The following is a 21,068-nucleotide window of genomic DNA, read 5'->3' on the forward strand; positions in this document are numbered from 1 at the left end:
GTGGGGTGCCAGTACATCCGGTCGCAACTTATACAACTCGATAGGGATGCCGTTCGGGCCCATGGCCTTGCCGGAGGCGACCGAGCGTACGGCGAGGGCAATTTCGTCGGAGGTGGGAGCGGCATCCAACGACACCCTGTCCTCCTCCGAGAGGGAAGGCAGCGCGATATCCCTAAGCAGGGCGTGGGAATCCTCCTCCGAGCAGGGAGAAACCGGGGAATACACCTCGCGGAAATACTCCGCGAAACAAGAGACAATGTCTTCTGGCTCGGTTACACTCACACCATCCATCCTCTCAATCAGCGGGACCACACGACTCGCTCTCTCCTTTTTATCCAACCACGCAAGCAGTTTACCAGCCTTATCACCCACATCATACAGTCGCCCCTGTTGCTCTCTACTGAGGCCCCTGGCCGCCTCCGTAACGAGGGCCCTGTAGGCCGCCTGCTTAAGTTGTAGGACATGTAATGCAGCATCTGTCACCCCACCCTCTAGATCGCCCTCCAATTCGGCAATTTCGGCCTCCACCCGGGTCACCTCCTCCCGCTCGCGCCTCCGGGCATGGGAGATAAGGGATAGGGCCTCCCCTCTGAGAACTGTCTTGAAGGCTTCCCACAGGGAGATAGCCGAAGGGACGGACCCCACATTCTCATCAAAGTGTCGCTGCAAGGATTTAATCAAATCAGCGCGAATAGTGGGGTCGCGCAGGTACCAGGCATTGATTGGAGCTACCCTGCCCTCACCCCTCGGGAAGACACCAAAATGTACCAGGAGCGGGGAGTGATCTGAAATACCCCGCGCCAAATGGCGCACCTCTCCTACCCTCCCAACATAGGCCGCAGGGACAAGGACCTAATCAAGCCGTGAGAGGCTACCATGGGCACCCGAGTGGAAAGTGTACTGCAGCTGAGTGGGATGTTTTAAGCGCCAGCAGTCCACCAGTCCCAGTGTATCCAAGAGGCCGGATAGCCACGCCTGTGCCCGGGGGAGGTCCCTAGGGGGGTGACGATCCACAGTCCCAGAAACCACCGCATTGAAGTCCCCCCCCAACCACCAGAAGCCCCCCCGGAAGGCCAAGGAGGAGGCGCCCCAGGTCTGCAAAAGTGGTCGACTGTAGTCCCGGTGGGACGTATACTAATACAAAGACAACTACTTTGCCCTCCATTCTCCCCACCAAGACAGTGTAGCGTCCCCTATCATCATGGCGCACCTCGTCTATTTCCAACGGGAGCGAGTTCTTCACCATGATGCCCACACCCCGTGAGCCCGACGTGAAGCCCGAGTGGGCCACCAAACGGTAGCCACGCCGATTCATGGCACAAAAAGAATTACCAATAAGGTGTGTCTCCTGCAGAAAGACTACATCGGGTGAGATTCGTTTCAGATACTGCAGGACCAATTCGTTTCAGATACTGCAGGACCTCCCAACCGAAATGTTAAAACAATTTGAGCAGTTGGATTTGCTGTTTATGCTCCTGGAGTTTGAATAAGAAAATGTTCGCTTCCAGAGTCGGAGTTCATAGGCTTGGCCAGTAGTCATTCTCCACCCTCTGACTTTTATTATCTCAGTACATAGCACACATTTTGATGAACTTTGCATGGGTTTTCTGAGATGGCACCCTTTGAGGGTGTGTGATAGCACATGAAGCTGGAGGGGAATAAAAAGCTCCATCCTGTATTGAATAGGGCTGGGTGTTGAAACATATGCAGAAACGAGAATCCGGCAACGTCTGCTATTTTAGGTTCTTTATCTTTTTTTTTTTTTTTGCCTGCGGTGTGAAGTTGGGGAAAAAGAAAGTCCTTACATCTACTTAATTAGCAAGCTAGGAATAATAGGCAGGTTTTCCACTTGAACACAGTGGTCTGCTCACAAATGCTCTGCCTGTCTGCTAACAACCAATGAAAATGATCCCAAACAATTGACTCTACTCACCAATCAAAATAGAGCCATATGTTAGAATCATTCTGATTGGCAGATAGTAGTAGTCAATTAAATAGCCCATTAGCAAGTTGTACATAAATCCTGGGTTCCCATAAGTATTCAGCAGTACCTGCACCGTGCAAGGATGTACAAAGCTTGTGCACATGGTCCAGTAGGAGCATCATGCTTTTCTGTCTCACCACTCCCACAAGTGACCACATAATCAAAAATATGAGGGCGGTTGGTGAATAGCACAATAGCGATACCAGAAATATGTGACTCCACCTCTCTAGACTCATCTTGTCTGTTAGTCAAGGACGACTGCAGGATGTAGTGGATTTCTACATGACAAGAGATGCCACTATGGTTTTTTGGCCCAACTGTAAAAGTGAGTGAATCCACTTTTGTAATATAGCTGTAGCTGAATCTCTGTAATTTGACGTAAGTCCGATAAATCCTGTAAAGTAAACATAGAGCAAATGAGCACCTTGACATATATGCGGATACGTAAACAATCTTCCCTACACCGGAATTGCCATTTCAATGTTTGTCACTCTATTCTCTGTTGTGGAAGAGGAGTTGCAGCTTTTGCTTCACTTCTATAGCCAAGAATGTTTACTTCCTGCCATTTTCTATACTTGGCAAAATGTATGTGCTTACTAGAACTCTTAATACCTTGCAGTCACCTTCATGTGTCCAAGATGACTTCCTATTCTGTTACAGGAACTCTTACTATCAAATAGTAGCCCCGGTTGTTATAAGGGTGCAGATAAATGTTTAATTTAGTTCAACGTTTGCTTTAACAGTCAGCACAACTTTCCAGAATGTTTCTGTGTATTCTCTATGTCCATCAATCCGAATTCTTAGGAATTAATGTTTTAGCAAAGGAAATCCGAAGCCCATGAAGTGAGGTCGTCGGTGCAGCAACATTGTATCAGAATTGCCTAGCAAAGCATGTAGGAAACCATGAGGGAGGTTACACCTGACTATCCTGGATGGCTCCTCTCTCCAAAATACTGAAGAGTTTAAGGCCTGCTCAGAATCAAAGATCATTGTCCGCATGCTACTGGTCAGCATATTCTCCAATGAGCACAAGCAGATTTGGAGTACCAATCGCTGTATCTGAGCTATGGTGAGTTACAAGTAGTGTCTCTAGACCCGCTTACTGTCGCATCACTACAACATTACTGCATGCAGTTTGTTCCCCTTTTATTGCCCATTACAGGAAGCCAAATTAGACAGGCTTACTGAATTGATTCTGACTCTCATAAGATTACCACAAACCAAAAACATTTGCCCACCTCAGTACAGGCTTCTTTTTATCCCCTTGTAGCGATGTGGGGGCTTTTCTCCTGTCGGTGTGAGGTTCTCTGCTCCAGTAGCCTGGTTCTAGGCTTCCAATACCTAGCCTGTGGTACATGTAGTTTTGTGTTTGTGATTATAAACATGTGACCTCAGGTATGATAACTCTACATGGAACCCACTAAGACATTCTACTCCTACCAAAGAGTAATCCGCATAACAATTCTCGAAGTATTGGAAAGTTTTTATATTATGTATTGTAGTTCTTTGCAAATACATTCCACTATAGACTTGACAAGGCTTTATTTTGTTTAAATTGAATTTATGTAATTAGTTTAAACACTTTTGTAGCTTGCTTTAGGGTAAACCATCTCCAGACATTTTTGCCCCCATGAAGCCTACATTGTACTATTAAATGGGATTATAGTAAAGATCTAACTTGCATGAATACATGATTCATAACTAAGGTTTGCCAGAGCATATTCTGAAGAAATGGATAGTCTTAAGAGTGTGTATAACATTCTCATGAGTGCAGCTGCCTTGATGAAACATAGCGCATTATTCTTTCCTGCTGATGGTAACTTGAAACTGAAGTGGAGGCTTTTGAATGTAGTTCTGATAGTTGCTGCCATTATGTAAAGAGATCTCCTGCCTGCTGAAACTCTGTTCACTACCAAGTAACCCCTTTTGGGCATTTTGCATGAGAGCAACTTATTTCCCTCCTTTTCTCTTAAAGAAGAAGCCAGGTGTTGGTGATGAATGCCAGAAGAACAGACTGTAAGTTATGAAGAACTAAGTTGATCAGCTTCTTTAGCAAGCCACAGGCAATCTAATATTCCTTGGTACTTGTTTGGCCTGGGTCTCCAATATTAGTCTGCTATCAAACGGCACCCCCAAAATCTTCATCTTCACTTTGAGGGCAAGAGTTAACCTCCTGCTTGAAGGCTGGCAGGAACTTCTGTGCTAGATCCTCACTAGCCACAGGCGGTGGAGGGGCCTAAACAAAATGATCTATCTTGCCGGTGTAGAACTGTGGAGCATCAATATTAATGGGGTGACCCGCAGAACCTGGGGAACTACTAGTATACAAGAACAATTGGTTCTGTAGGTGAATGTAAAATTTCTTTTAGATCATTTATATCCTGGTAAATTATGAAATACCAATGAATTGAGTGACACATATATCTTGACAAACACAAGAAAATACTCGATACTGACACAAAAATGAACGTACTTAGTCCAATTTATTAAGTATTCATATACGTTGAGACCCGCACGTTACATATCGAAGCATGGAGGACTGTTCTATGACATGAATAACATAAAATAGTGCCATACAAAAGTGTGCTTCACTGTTTAACTCTGGTCCGGTCTCCCACACTAAGAGACGGATGTGCGAAATCACTTGCTTAGTGTGCCATTCAATCCTCTGTAAGAGCCAGTTGTCATCTGTGTATGAAATACCAAAGTAGGAGCTTGGGCAGAGGACTGCATGTAAATGTTGATAATACTAGTAGAGGGCGAAGAAGAGCTTATGGTACCCAACAGCTGATCATTGCAGGGAGTGCGATCCCCAGTCGGACAGATTGTACTCTTCTCTCCTAGAAAAGTAGTGAACCTTTTTTTCTGTCCTCTGTCACCCTTGTGCATGGGCTCAAATGGTCGATCGAAAAAGAATGAGCCACTGTATCTAAGACTATGGTGAGGGTGAGCAGGACTGGAACCCACTTTGGGTGGGTTGACTATGTTTGGATTGTCCGGGTATCACTGGTAACATGTATATCCTTCTGGGGGACACAAACTGTCTAGTTTGGTTTTTCACTTTTAAGCAAGAGATAGAGAAACAAAGGCTGGGCTAATCGCTTTACCAGCCTGGATCCATGCGAGACACCAACATTCATTCTCCCCCATTATAACAACTGTTGTTAATAGGTATCTATGTAAATAGATGAGCCAGGATATATATAGACAACCATGTTCATTTGAATATTCATGAAGCTAGGGTAGGTTGGGACAATAATAAAACATCTGCACAGTTGGCAATCTTTTGCAAAAGGGGGTAACCACATGTTATTCTTTCAATACAGAGCCAACTTCTATGACTCATTTCTGAGACCTGTTGGTTTAGCTAGTTCTCAGTCAAAGTTAGTTCTAACTAGTTCTCACTTATGGTTTTAATCTTGATTTTAAAGAAATCTGCCCCTTAATTGCATAACTTTTATGAGACCGGTAACAGTATGTCTGAAAACAGTTGCATTGTCCAGCCAGATCTAAAAACTATTCTTTCACCTATACGTAGGGTGTGTCTGGGCTCCACCCCAAAGCCATTACTCTCCTAACTCATGCTGTCGAGTGTTTAGTTTATCGTTCTGTCTTTTGAGTTTCCATTGGAATGCATGAGGGAATATTTAGCATCTGAAAAGTGTACTGTCATCACACTATCTGTTGCCCCCATTTTATCATCCTATTTCGGGATTCTTTACCTAAAACAATACTTGTTTTACATTTTTTTCCTGAAATAGCAAAGCCAATAGGGCATGCAAATTGAATGCAGAATTTGTGCATATAAGCTTCATTTATGAAAGTCTATTTTTAAATGCTTTGGCACATTAAAGCCAGACCTTCTAGCTCTGTCAATGCCTGTTTTGAGGTGTAATGTTCTCTAGGAAAATATGGCTTGCTGTCCAAAAAAACCCTAATTCCTGTAGAACGGCGAGAAGGAAAATATTTGAACTATTCCTTTCCCATCAATCGGAGGTTTGTAAAGCGCAACAACTCACCCGCAAGGGTCTCAAGGCGCTGAGGGGTGACTCCGTTGAGTGCTGAACTCATCCGAAGAGCCAGATCTTGAGGTCCCCCCTGAACTGGGGCAGTGTAGGGGATTGCCGGAGGGGGAGGTTGTTTCAGGCCTTGGCTGCAAGGTAGGAGAAGGACTTTCCTACCGTTCTGGTCTTGTAGATGCGTGGAATGGTGGCTAGAGAGAGGTCAGCTGATCAGAGGTGCCTCTTGGGTCCGTGGAGGGAAAGGCGGTCGTTTAGGTATGCTGTTCCGATGTTGTGAAGGGCCTTGTAAGCATGAGTGAAGCTTGAAGGCTACTCTTCTTTCGAAGGGGAGTCAGTGGGGATCACGGAGGTGTTGGGTGATGTGGTGGTGGTGGGGATGTATAGGACCAGTCTGGCTGCGGCGTTCTGGACGGTCTGGAGCTTGCAAAGTAGTTTCATGTTGATTCCGGCATAGAGAGCATTGCCGTAGTCCAGTCTGCTACTGATGAGGGCGTACCTGACAGTTTTTCTGGATTCTGGGTGCATCTATCTGAACATTTTTCGGAGTATGTGGACAGGTTTGAAGCGGGCTGAGGATACAGTGTTGATCTGGCAAGTCATCGTCCGCACTGAGTTGAGTATGATGCAGAAGTTTCATGCATGGTCCATTGGGGTGGGGGGTTTCCGAGGCGGGGTCCATCAGGTGTTGTCCCAGGCGGATGGGGTGGAGCCGAGGATGAGGACATTTATTTTCTTTGAGTTGAGTTTCAGGCTGCTCTTCTTCATCCACTTCGCGACGGCTTTCATCCCTTCTTGGAAGTTATGCCTGGTGATGGTGGGTGCTTTGGTTAGGGAGAGAATGAACTGGGTGTCGTCTTTGTCGGAGATGATGTTGAGCACATGGTTTGTGACGATGGTTGAGAGGGGGCCATGAAGATGTTGAAGAGGGTGGGGCTGAGGGAGGATCCCTGGGGCACTCCACATCGGGTCTCTGTTAGTTCCGAGAAGAAGGGTGGGAGTCTGACTCGCTGAGTTCTGCCTGTGAGAAATGAGCATATCCAGGTGAGGGCCTTTCCGTGGATGCTGACGTTGTGTAGTCTGGTGGCTAATGTGCGGTTGGAGAAGATGTTGAAGGCAGCTGAGAGGTCCAGGAGGTTGAGGGCTGCCGTTTGGCCCTGGTCGAGGAGGGAGCGGATGCCGTTGGTGGCAGCGAGTAGGGTGGTCTTAGTGCTGCTGTTTGCTGCAGATCCAGATTTGGAGATGCCCAGGATGTTGTTGGTTTCATTGAAGTTTTCTAGCTGGGTGTTGACGACCTTTTCCATGACTTTGGCTGCGAATGGAAGAAGGGAGATGGGCTTGAAGTTCTTGACGTCAGTTGGGTCTTCATAGGGTTTCTCCAGGAGGGGGTTGACTTTGGCGTGTTTCCAGTCATCAGGGAATGTGGCGGTTTCGAGGGAGCAGTTGATCATCCAGCGTAGTTCAGGTGCGATGGCTGTGGCGGCTCTGTGGAAGATGTGGGGTGGGCAGGGGTCTGAGGGTGCTTAGGGGTGGATGATCTTCATGGTCTTTCAGGTGTCTTCTGTCGTAAGTGGGGTCCAAAAGAGCAGGGTCTGTTGGGTGGCGTCGCTGAGGGTGGGAGCTGGGTTGATGCAAAGGTCTTGGTTGTCGAAGTTGTCGTAGATAATCTTGATTTCAAGGGAGAAAAAAGGTGCTGAGTCAGTTGCAGATGTCTTGGGAGGCTGGGATGTCTGTTGTTTTGCTGCCAGGTTTGGCGAATTCCTTGATTATGGAGAAGAGTTATTTGGGGTTGTGGGCGTTGTTGAGGATTCTGTCTTGGAGGAAGTTCTTTTTGTGGATTTGATGAAGTGGTGATGCGCTGTGGTGGCTGCTCTGTAGGTGGTGTGTGTTTCTGGAGTTTTGTTGTTCATCATTACTTTGTAATGCATGTTTTTACTTTGTATGAAAAAAAAGTTCTAACTCAGCTAATGTACCATTTTGAAACTACTTTTGGATGTGATCTGAAGATGTTTGCAAGCCCTTGAATACTAACATATTGCATCATTTTTACGTTTTATTTAATAGAATAACAGTTTTACTCCATTAGACGTGCCTAACCTAGTTCTCAAAACTTTTTCCCACATAGGCATGGAATGAAGTACCTACCTCACTCTATCCACAAAGGAATGTCTTCTCCTCCACCACGACACCAAAAAAGGCCGTACCAAGACTGGCTGTCTGATATTAAGCTAGATTGCTTCTTTCTGCTGCTTTCCCTTGGGGGATACCAAATCTCTTCTTCGTTAGCGGTCACCACAAATCCATGAGCCACATTCATTAGTCATAAAAACCGAACTGGCTTGGATCCAGCTGTTTGCAGAAACTATCACTACGAGGATCAGGATGAAAAATTTCCGATCGGAGTCCTAGGAGAGAGCCTCTCTAACCTGCACCGGGGCAATGCAAAATATGTCAGCTTCCTTGATACCAAATCTCGTTGCTGAAGAGCGCTGTTTATTCTGCAGCCAGCTGATCACACTTATGAAGAAAACTGATCAGCACCATCTACTTCTATAGGACCAACTCAGCTTTAAAGCCTCCTTCATAGTTTGCAAGTCTCCACAGTCGGCACCACAGCAGCTTATCTGGCCGTGTAAACCACCATTTAGGAAACGTTCAGGAGCCAGTGGTCATCAGGCTCAAGCAAGAACTGTAAAACTGGAGATGAAGACCCTTGGTTTTAGAGTCTGTATTACTCTACAGAAAAGCTCATCTTGTTCCATGGAAATGAAGACAACTGGATCACTGAGCTGAACCATTTATGGTTAAATAGGGCATTATTTACAGCTAAAGTGTAGAAAATTAGAGCAATACCTGTAATGCACCACTGGTTGGTATATGTATCCTTAACTTATGAAAAGCAAAGTGGTAATGTATGCAAGGCAGGTTGATGTGGAGGCACAAGAATTGGTTTGGCAACAGTTTAGTATTTATGGATAGTAATAGAATTTGAGAATATGATGAAGGAAAGTTCTGTAAAAGTTATACAATAGTTTCCCCATCCCCTTTTCCATTTGTGTTCATGTTCATAGATGGTTTTGTAAAACGTGGGTCAGGAAAGTTGAGCAGCATCAGCCAATATGGGATTAAGCAATGAGTGCAAGTAATGGTTTATGTGCGGTCTTTAGATACTTTACTAGACTGGATTTGCAGATGTTGAAGTGCAATTAAGTTATGTGTGGATCAAGTTTTTCTGTTCTTACCATATTGTTATGTATCTGATCCTACGAAGTTATTTATTAAAAGAAAAACCGAGAGAACCAGTAAACCAGCCTTTTCAATTTGTGCACCTAAATCTTGCACATCCCACCTGCAGTTCAGAAGCTTAGTGAAGGACAACTTCTTGAAAGAGTAATTCATCTATTATTGAAGTATTGATTCAGGATCATTATTCTTTAGTACAGGGGGCTCCCACCTTTTGTGTAATAAGTGCTACTTATGTTAAATTAAAATCATCATGAGCTACTGATATTTGTGTTGTAATGGTGACGACATAAGACAAGATTGCACTAGTGGCCACCACATGCAAGTTTACCAGCAGCGATCACCTTAGTGCATCAGGCAGGGTTGCCAGCAGTAATGTAAAAAAAAGCTTTGTCTGTTTGGAATGCCTCTATGTAGGTAGTACATGATAGCCACATCACAATGCACCTGGCAGAGAAGTAATAATATAAGTAATACATGTCCCCACATGTTTCATCTCTCATAAATCGACTTTAAATATGTTTTGAGAAATTCAGCCATTTTTCTCCAAACATCAGTTTATGAATTCTGAAAATACACACATTTTCATATTGAATATTCATTTTTGTCTTGCATATATTAATTCAAAGAAGCAAAAGGTTCCAGTTTAGTAGGCTGGGATGCACTTGCACGCAAGAGGACTACTTGGTGGTAGTTGGAGAGCTGCCACTAGATCACGAGCTACTCGTTGGAGAAGCCTCCTCTAGGGCCAGATGCACAACCATTCCGTTTTGCGGGTCGCAAATTGCGGGTCTTTGCGTTTCCCAATTTGCAACTCGCAGCACGGAATGTACTAATGTGTTTCAGACACATATAGTGATTCCCAATGGTGTCGCAAATGACCTTCCTCATCAATATTCATGAGGCAGAACTCAATGTGCGACCCTTTGGAAGTGGCCAGCACTCACAGAGATGGTGGCTTGCTGGGGTCAGCAGACCCGCATGCCAGTGACTGTTTTTTAAATAAGTGGGATTTTTTTAAACGCAGACCATTTTCCTTAACCCCTTCTCCGCTCATGACGGAACCGTTCCGTCATGAGCCACGGTTGCCGTGTGCTCATGACGGAACGGTTCCGTCATGACAATCCTGTTGGCGGCCGCTCCGCCTGCGCGGCGCTGTTTCCCCGCCTGTGCGGGGCGACAACGCAAATGGGCGGAGTCATGACGGAACCGTTCCGTCATGAGCACAGCTCAACTGTGGCTCATGACGGAGCGGCTCCGTCATGAGCACAGGCCCACCGCGCTGCCCCCCTGCCCCCCCAGCGCTGCAGCGGAATGTCCGCAGCAGCGAAGGGGTTAAAGGAAAACGGGCTGCATTTAAAAATGAAAAATGTCAAGTTTCCGTGGGACCCACTGCCAGCTCTTAAATATTTTTTCTGCCTGACGCAAAGGAGAAGGGGTCCCCTGAGGCCCCCCTTCTCATTTACGAGTGGCTTACCACCTACTTGAAGTAGGTGGTAACTGATTGTTTTGCCACCGCATTTGCAGTTGCAAAACAATTGTACATCTCCCTGCAACTCGCTATAAGGATGGGACGCCCTTGGCTCGCCCTTTCCTATAGCGACTCGCAAACCTTATTTTAAGAGTAGGAATATCTGTTACTGACTCGCAAAAAAGGGTTTGTACCTGCCACAACCCTTTTTAGTGGTTGCAAACTGCCCGATTTGCCATTTGCAAACGCAAAAAAGGGTTGTACATCTGTCCCCAAGTGTCTGCGACAAAAACAAACGCTCTCCCTCTCTCGTATATACTGCCCTGCTTGTTCCCATAGGTACCAGGTATCCTCATGTTGTGTGACACCTACAGATATTCCTGGCTTTCTAGGTGGCAGAAACTGACACTAACTTGTAGTTTTGCTTTCAGCCTTCTAAGTGCAGGCACCTGTGTTAAGCTGCCACCACGGCACATGCTGGGATTATTTTAGTTTTTGATCCGAGCATGCGCACTACTGGCAGCTAAATACACAGAACTGGTTGAAAGGGCCAATTTAAGAGTGTTCGCAGCGATGCGTTTCTCGTTCATTGTCTGACTGTACAGTGCAGTATGGCGTCCCTGCCTGGTCGACGTTTTCAATGCATACACACCAATGCCTGTTGGCTATTGAGCGCGTTTTTTAACTGTTCATTTCTTTTGTGGTTGATTTGACCCAACATAGGAGCCAGTAGCCATAGCCTTTACACAAAGAAAACCTCACCAGGAGGAGTGCAGGATTCGGTTGCTAAATTGATGTTATATATATATATATGTGTGTGTGTGTGTGGTTTCTCGGTGTTTTGTATAGCACCTACAAGACCTATTGCGATTCACATCGACATAGTTTGACTATGAGTACAAATGTAGAGACGAGAACAAATTAAAATTAAATCAGCAGGGAAAAAATGTCTGGGTCAAAGTGTGGTTTATCAGCTGACAAAAGGGGTTGTACAGCACACGCACATTTAATTTAATTGTGGGTTTATATAGCGCTAGAATCGACTCCCGGAGGAGTATCTCCGCGCTTCGACCGCTGGGGAACCCGTCCTGGCTCACCCTGAGAGATGGTCCCTAATGGGTATCTCTAAGGTGCGACCAAGCATCCCCGGCGGTCTGGGGGGGCCATTGGGCATTAGCTTGCCTCATCTTCACAGAGTTGCCGAGTGTGGTCCCTGACTGGAGTAGGCACCGAGGCGAGAATTATCAAGCCCGCTGACCCTGGTCCACGACCCTGCCGCGTCGGGAATCGAACCCTGGTCCCGGGCCGTCCTCTGCTTACGGGTCTGCCGCCTCTAACCAGTGAGCCACACCTCTCCACATTAATTGTAAAATATGAGAGGGCGGAGTGGAAAGAATAACAATATTAACAAAGGGGCAGGTAAGCAAAGGGTGGCACAAATAATACAGGTTGTAGATAGAAGTAGGTTGGTCAGGGGTAAGGAGCTTCCTGTGAGTGGACAGACTAAGGTGGTGGGAAGGATGCACAGACGCCTAGAAAATGCAGCAGGGTTAGGAAGTAAACAGCATCTTGGAGCGGTACAACTGGTTGAAAAAGGGGGGCGGGGGGGGGATTCAGTTCTCCCCCGAGGACAGTCCTAGTTAGGTCCGTATGGCAAGAATAAGATTCAAAGAAGAATGGAGGCAGGGAATTCAAGGTGTTTCCGAGAAAGTAAACTAACCAGAGTGTGTGAGTTTGTGAAAGAGGTACTGAGTGGACTGTGGAGGCGGAATTCTGGATTTTATGCACCAGGCCGGCCAAATGCACCATGGCTTCCAAAGGCAGATGAATAGCCAGAACCAAATGAATATGATTATAACTCAGCTGGTGGGCAGAGAGTGGATGGCTACAGGCTGGTGAACAGTCCAGGGTCACAGTCTACAGGGAGACGAGCACGGCTGACGCCCGGCGGTGAGACCGGCCGCTTTGTTCCAAGCCTTGTGGTGATTTGCGGATTATTGTCACCGGAAAAGCGGGTGATTCATGCTTGCGGTGCCAACAGCCGGTGATTTACCGGAGATGATGGAACGGCTCGGTCGTATGAGGAAAGTGTTCGTCATGCAGCCTAATTGTTGTTTTCTGAAACACTGATAAAAGCAGCGCTAAAAGGCTTTCTACCAAGATAGCTATAGGATAGCAGAGCAAGCACTTGGCGGGTGCCCCGACTACTGCGGTAAGCAGGTGGGGCTTTTCAAAAGCAGGGTGTGCTGCACCACAGGGAGGCTTCGAAATGCCACCTTTCTGTTGGTAGGAAAAGGCCATTCATCAGGGCGCCAGAGTGCAAGGGGTGCATGGGGGAATAGTGACAAAGGAGGCAGGCGCAAAGGAGCGTAAAATAACAGCAACTTCAGGTAGAGCTGCTGTGCTATATTTACATTTTACTGGAGTCTAAATTTTCATTTTCTCAACCAATATTCAGCTAACTGTTGAAATCAGGATTTACATTTGAAGCAGCCATATTCCTGCGCCTAAAGCGTGCCATATCTGAAGAGGGTGTGGGTTCTCTGAAAAGGGAGAGGCTGGAGTGACTGTTCCTGGGAAGCTACGGTCTCTCTTCGCTTTGGACAGTTCCGCCCATGGGGTCTGATCACCCTTCAGGTACCGAGGAGGAAGAGCCTGGCTAGGTGTCTTTTGTGTTGTGAATCTTCTGTCGCCTGATGGGCTCTGTCAGGGGGGAGAGGGCTGCCCAGGGCGATCAGGCCCACATTCCATTCCACTGCCTGGTGTCCTTGTGGAGGGTGACACAAAGTCCTTATGGTCCGGACCTCAACCTACTACTAAAAAAGGCTATTTTACGAATATGGCCATTTGTGGGAAAGCAGGAATGCGGTGCAGCAATCCTGGTGGCGTAAGTCATACAATCATCAGCTGTGTCTGTGGTAAAGAAGCAAATATCGTTGGACTGAGTCGTGCATATCCCAGCTAAGCTGCTCGCTGGCCTAGGTCCACATGTCGCTGACCGGTGAATTATTGATTAAGAGGACGGTACTGTATCTAGATTCCACTAAGAGTCGTCAATGTGTATGTCAGGAAATAAACCTCTTGCCTTTGCACATGCTTATGTTGAACTCTTGTTTTCACGTGTTAAGTCTCTCCTTCGGGCACGCACTGAGGCCCCCGCCATCTTGAGTGCAGAAGGCTGCTTGGGGTTGCGGTCCGTCCCCTCCCCCCCCCCCCCTTTTATTGTGGCCTGTTTTAGTTGTGTGGTGGTTGCGTTCGCCATTATTGTGGTGTAACGCTCCCGATGCACTGGGCTGCTCTGGGATTATAAACAAACCTGCTCTGGTGGGTTTCCATTCTCCGTCCCTTCACCTCATCATAGACCCGTCGGAGGGGACGGTGGCAGAGAGCGCATATCTACAGCGCCAGCTTCGCTGCCAGGTGGCGGCCACATCACTCTCCACAACGGCAGGATATTGGTCGTAAAACTGCAACAGACGACCCCCGAGGTGGTTTCCTCTTGGCATCTCTTAATGGAGAACATCTGCATCCTCTCCAATACCTCAACATCTGGCCTTCTAAATACCCTCTGTGTACAGACGTTTACTTCTCTGTATACAGAAGCGCCTCGAAAGAGCTACGCTTTTCGAGCTGACTCCAGTCCCTAGGCCTGCAGTCGTACACTGGTCATGCCGTACTGCCGTGGGGTCATTTCCCGGTACTAAAGGGCACCAGCACACAAGTGGGGTGCTTAACACGTTACCAAGTGTCGGACCCAGGCCGGGGGGCTACAGGGCAGACAGGCTGTTGAGCCCCGACTCTTAGGGTGACCAGATTCTCAAAACAAACAAGCATTTACAATGCAATGGTCTCGGCATTGGTAAAGTTAGAGCTATTGGCATTGCTCATGACATTATTTTTGTTTATGTTTTTGTTTTTAAACATTTAAAGAAACGGCATTGTCATGAGCAATGCCAATAGCTCTAACTTTAACAATGCCGAGACCGTTGCATTGTAAATGCTTGTTTGGTACTCTACGGCAGGAAGGCAAGATACCAGAGAAACCTGGATTTGTTATCTGCCATGGAAGATGGACAATCGACCCATTGCCACCTTGCCCAGAGTGGGAGAACAGAATCCAAGGTTCATTGCAGGGCACCTGGCTATTCGTTGTAGAGGGTTATGATGGCATTCAGAGCCATCGAGGAGAGTAGGCATCTTACATTTTCAGGTCATTTCATCCACTACAGCTCTAAGCCACCGTTTAAAGAGCGGCCCTTGCAGGGGCATCCGACATCTTGTCAGCAACAGTCGAAAGACGGGCAAGGCCCTGGCTGCAGAGGAGACTGTAAAGGGACCCAAGCTGCAGACCCCCCAGGATGCGCATCATCACAAGGGAAGCTCACTTCCTGCACTGGTGAATCAAACACAGGAAGGACCCCGCCACCCAGGTTTAATCCCCCCAGCTTACAGCGCTTTATAAACTACAGTAAAACACAGAAAGAAAACAGGGGAGGTGATGTCCCAGCAGAGCGCCCTATAAAGCTTTCAGTTACACAGAGGAGGGGCGGGCTTCAGTACAAACGCCATTTACAGCCCTTTAAGTGGCTCTCTCTTTTACAGCCCTGTGCATTACAGGGAGGGCTGGGGTCTGCCTCCTGTAACAACCTCATGACTTACATACAGGTTTCTGTTTTTACTCTGCACAGATAATGCAAAGCTTTGTTCAGTCAATCATCCTACAAAAACACACAAAATAAACACCATCACACAAATGCACTTTCAACCTTCGTAGAGAGTTAAAACATCTGCATACTTGACAAGATGTACAGCGCATCAGTCAAGGGAAAAGCAACTATCTACATTCATGATACATGACATCGGTCTTAAATCCAATACTGAACCTCGAATAAACTACAAACCACCACCTTAGACTGCACAAACGTTATTCATTTCTTGCGTGTATTCCGGCGGAGGGGGCCCCCATTCAGCCTGAGGCCTATGTATATCTGGTAGATATCTGGATTATGGTCATCCTGCAGGAGGTGTGGGGGACATCATTTACCGTTATGCCACTGGTTCTCATGACTGCATTGCTTCTTTTTAATATATTAAATAGGTCTATTTCACCACCTCCAAAGGCCAGTCATTACCGGGACAGTTTACTCTTGTGACTTACTTTTATTTCAGAAAGTCTTTATTAGGATTTTGTGCAAACAGTAAGATTCAGCCGAGAAAATACAAAGGTCTCACCCTAGTTGAGGACCTGGTGACATCTAATCAGAACAGCGCAAGTGAGGCTGATGGGAGAACACGTAACAGGAATCCATAATTATAACGCAGCAGCAAACAGTTCAGTCCAATCTATAAAGTTTTCAAAGCTCATTAAAGATCCATAAGCGTTCTTTAAATGCAGGAACAATGTACTTCGTTGCAATTCCAGGATAGCATTCAAGAGGCCATGGGGCGTTAAGGTTATTGTACGCAGATGCTTTATGATGCCACCATACATAGTCAAAGGAGCGCGCCAAATTACAACAAATGACCTTCAAATTGGCATGTTCGCACTGGAAATACAAGAATGATAAAACCTATAGGTCTTGCCTTACAGACCTATTGGATTTGGCAATTATTTTTGACAGTGCTGTACAGCGTTGGCAGCTGACGCTATGCGGCATTTTTATTAATACATTAAAAAAATTGATGTGCTCGGCGAGGCAAGTTATAGCGACATGCATGATTATACATGTGCGTGCATTACAAAATAGCGTGTTTTTTTAGTGGACAGATCTGCGATGCACTGGTAAATGTAAAAAAAGTTGCAATAGTAGGGCGAAAGTGCGTTGTGTTGTTTGGGGGGTGGGGAGTGAGCTGGCCAGGGTGGGAGCAACACAGAGCGGGATGGAGCAAAAAACGCACTCTGGGTAGAACAACGCAGGGGAGACGGATAAGACAATGAGCAAACACACGGGGGGGAATAGATGGGACAGCAACATGGATCCGTTGAGGGTGAGTAAAACAGGTGATGCATACATGCCACTATACCAGATTCAGACGGGAGACTCCCGAATTTCGAAGCCAAACAATTACTTTTTTGGGCTGTCTTCCAAGTTCTGCCTGAAATTAACCTCTGCTTCAATAGAAGTCAATGAGGAAAATACACTCCCTGATATTCTTTTCATAATCCCCCATTTTCAATTTCTAAAATGTTGGCATGTATGGTAACGGGAGACCAACGCCCACGGATGGGGAGAAGCAGAGGGGGCACCAAAAAGGCAGATGGGACAGCAACACGTTGCGGTACGGGTTAGAGAGAAGCAGACAGTGGAGAGTAACACAGAGCTGGTGGGAGCGAAGCAATAGAGGGAGAGAGAGCTAGAAGTGGAGAGAGAGCTGAAAAAGACCGGGGCAGAACTCTAGCATCAGTGCTCCCCCGCGGTGCTAAAAAGCAGTACGCTTAGAGTGGAGGGGCGGCTGGGTGATTGCTGGTTAAAGGGAACGGGGCGAACAATAAAACATCCTGTCGGTCAAGTACGTGCGCTTGACCACGGTGTACACTAATACATTTTTTTTTTAAACGCATCTCGTGCCCCATGACCAATATTCGTTCACGGATACCATTGTCAGTAGTCTCTGCAGCGTGCGTAATTAGCCTAGAAGTACTGGGAAAACCGCCCCCAAAACTACTCGAGCACAGGCTGTAGGCCTAGAGCGTCCTCCATTTTCCTGTGATACGCCGCTGCGCTTAAGTACCCCCCCTCTACCAGGCGCGCCTCACCTTGTTTGTTTTCGTTCAGTTGCCGCTCATTATCTCCTGCAAAAAAAGAGGCGGTATGAGGGCGAGTCCGCCCGCCCCGCAAATCTTAACAGCCAATCATGTACCGCACTGAAGAAGGCAACCACTGAGGATAAGCTGTAACATTTGCGGCCAATCAAAAACAAAAATTGCGAACAAAATAAACCAATCAACGGAGCAGTCTTCGCTCCACGCCACTGACGATATGTCCTACGCGCTAGTTACGTAGAGGCAGTCGTGAGGCTATACATACGCACATATAAAAATGTTTAAAATATAAATAGACCTTAATGTCCAGCTTGACAAAATACAACAACAAGCACGCAAAAATTGCGAGCAAAATAAACCAATCAACGGAGTAGTCTTCGCTCCACGCCACTGACGATATGTCCTACGCGCTAGTTACGTAGAGGCAGTCGTGAGGCTATACATACGCACATATAAAAATGTTTAAAATATAAATAGACCTTAATGTCCAGCTTGACAAAATACAACAACAAGCACGCACCTAATGAGAAGATCGCGACCTGGCAATTAACAAATGCGTCCGGACGCCGGGACACCACCGCCTTTCTCCGAGGCACAGCAGAAAATGCCTCGGAGAAAGGGAGTGTCCTTTTCGGATTGGGGGGCGTGTTTTGCTGTTGTCTCCTCCCTGAGACTTCTCGCAAAAAACACGCCCCCCGATCCGAAAAGGACGGGGCAGGATTAGAGTGACGGGACCTCTTCTCCAATGGCTGGCCAGCATTTACTAGGCCAGCCAATGGAGAACAGGGAAGAAGAGGGGCGGGTTCAAGCCCCTCTTCACCCAAGTCATTATGTCTCGCGAGCGAGACTGCGCAAGCGCAGCCATCGCTAGCCGAGACCTAAAAACGGGGACAGGTCATAGACATAGAAGTAGGACTACGGTTTGCAGTAACCATCGACATAAAGGTAGGACTATTTGACAGCTGCCATGGACATAGAAAAAGGACTATAAAGACAGCTCCCTCCACAGACCGAGATGAAGCATTACAGACGACAAATCAGAGGTCTTTTATTGGCTGAAACCATTAATTCCATTTAAACAGACTTTGCCTCAACATTTGCTATAGTTGGTGACCACGGCTTTAGTGCTGGTGGCGCCCTGTGCGACAGTGTTTGTTGGCGCCCCCCCCAAGACCACCTCCACCACGGATTCTCTCACTAGCACCCTTTAACAGTGACCAAGTCTCCATAACCACACTCTCTCAGATGCATTGAATTAGTTATATAGCGCCACTCATACCAGTGTAGGGTGTCCGAGCACTTCGCATCACACACATTACACAGAGACAATCAATCATGCATGTGTAATCAGTGTATAGGAAATGTTACATAAGCCAAAGGACTAAAAGTGTAGGGAGTCACATGTCATCCATACTGGTAGGCAGTATAGTTTAAGAGTGCTTTGTGTGGAGAAGCACAAACGCAGAGTTGAAAAAGAAACAGCATAGTTGGGAGTTTTCTTTAATAATAAGAATCGATTTCTAGCCAAATTATCCCTTTTTGCAACATTAATCAATGCTCTAATAATGTATACTTTGCAGTGTGTATGCAGTTCTAGGATGAAAGTTAATAGCTCACTATTCTATATCAGGACTTTAAGTTATAAATTGCAAGTAACAAAAGGATATCTCTTTTGAAAGCAGTAATCTGCTGATCTGTTTACATCATACGCACTCTGTAATCTACTTGGTACAGGTTCTTTGCAGCAGGCATGTTAACCCTCTACACTAACTTCACCGAAGTCAAAACCTCAACTATACAAAATGCTGATCTCTCTCCAGGAAGATTATTAATCACACGAGTTATCTTGACATTTATGTGAGGCCTGGTAATTGCTGGGGGTAAAGAAATGCTGCAGCAGATGCTTCAAAAGCATAATAAACTTTAAAACACGGCGCCCCCAGGAAGCCAGCACCCGGTGCGGTGGCACTCGCACCGCCCTAAAGCCGGCCCTGGACACGAAGTACAAACAGGTTACTGTTTCTAAACAAGGATATAAGCAGGTCCTGCAAGTAGGCTTTTACAAAATAAAGACATTCAAAGACGCACTGCCATCAGTAGCTGTTGGAGCAGGAGCGCTGCATTAACAAAACAAAGGTATCTCTGGAAGCACCCTAAGTGACCGGCATTGAGGTGTGAATGTATGCAGATTGCATCCTTTGACTTCTCGGCCTGAAGACAGAGGTCGCATTCAAAGCGCTGAACCTCGCGCTGTGGAATGAAAGGAGCACCTCTCCCCACCCCCCATCCCATTCAAAGCCCGATTTCCCTTCCTGCTACAACGCTCACCTAAACGTCACGCTTTAATCAGTGTAAAGAGAGCATGCACGCGCATGCTCAAACAACCGAAACAAATGAAAAACCGGGACATTTGGATGTTTAACCCGGACACTGTTTAAAAACCCGGACATTTAATTGAATTGGAGAAAAGTGTCGGGACACGGGGACACTTCTCCAAAAACGGGGACCGTCCGGGGAAAACCGGGACGTCTGGTCACCCTACCGACTCTGCTTGTTGGCGTCGTTTACCCCTTGTGTCCTGTGGTCTGTCCTAATGTGCCTCGGCAGAGGGGGGCCAAGTCCAGCCATTTCCCCACTTGTCTCAGGGTAGTGAGGGTGGGCAGTCTCGCCCTTCTGAGGGAGGCAGTGTTGGGTGCTACAGGCTCAGAACTCAACCGTCCACCAACAGACTCCATAACAGTTTGGGTCCAGCCGAGTGCTTGACCTTTGGGAAAGAAAAAAAAAAACTAATTGTAATTACACAGCAGTAAACCATGCAATTATGAATGCAGGATGTTGACACTGATCCCAGTTACATTGTGTGCACTGGATTCCCCCTCTCCCTTTACTGTAGCCCCTCCCACCCAGTGACCACTTTAGAACTCTCCCTCGATGGACTTTGGGAAACAATCTGCATCTGAGCCTCATTCACACTTCTGCCAAAAACTCAAATGCACTCAGTTCACTGTTGTCTCTTGACCTCATTCCCTTTTCTATAGTAGGCAGGAAATCGGTCTTAGTCCTCGCCCTTCGCCCCGCGCCCTTGCAGCGGCTCAGTCCTACCACACGCAGGGCCGGCTTTAACGCTGGTGGCGCCCGGGGCGACAGTCTTTTTTTGGTGCCCCCTCCTCCTCGGATTCCCCCACTACCACCCAGCAAACGTGGCACTCATCTGTCGATGGCCCCTCTCTCATATATATTTAATTTGTTTAAAAGCACTGGTAAAGGCTGGCTTTACTAATAAGGTATAGCAACCGAAACAATCCCTTTTTAGCAAAATTAGGAGTAGATGAAGAAAGGCTATAGAAAAAAACAACATCCTTACTGTTTATGCAGTTTGCATGCAGCTTTTTGATGATAGTTCGTAACAGCCACAGTTCTAGGGATGTATCGTATGTACTGCAGTAACAAATGGATCTCTGTGGCAGCAGCAGTAATCCAATCAGCTATCCACATAAAATACAGATCTGTGATCTGTACGTATAGGTTCTTTGCAGCAGGCATATTAACCCTCTGCGCTACTTTATGCCACTTGGCAAAACTCTGAGC

General features: G+C 46.7%; 1 protein-coding gene across 6 annotated transcripts in view; it reads left to right on the forward strand.

Moving 5' to 3' along the window:
• LOC146801707 (OX-2 membrane glycoprotein-like) overlaps positions 1-9,509 on the forward strand; it is a 208,602-nt gene extending 199,093 nt beyond the window's left edge. For all 6 annotated transcript variants that reach the window (XM_085621169.1, XM_085621171.1, XM_085621172.1 and 3 more), the window contains one exon: positions 8,129-9,509. The gene's annotated coding sequence lies outside the window, so the exon portion shown is untranslated. The remainder of the gene's footprint in view (positions 1-8,128) is intronic.
• Positions 9,510-21,068: the final 11,559 nt, after the last annotated feature.

Source organism: Triturus cristatus, chromosome 8, assembly GCF_964204655.1.
Source record: "Triturus cristatus chromosome 8, aTriCri1.1, whole genome shotgun sequence".
Taxonomy (NCBI): domain Eukaryota; kingdom Metazoa; phylum Chordata; class Amphibia; order Caudata; family Salamandridae; genus Triturus; species Triturus cristatus.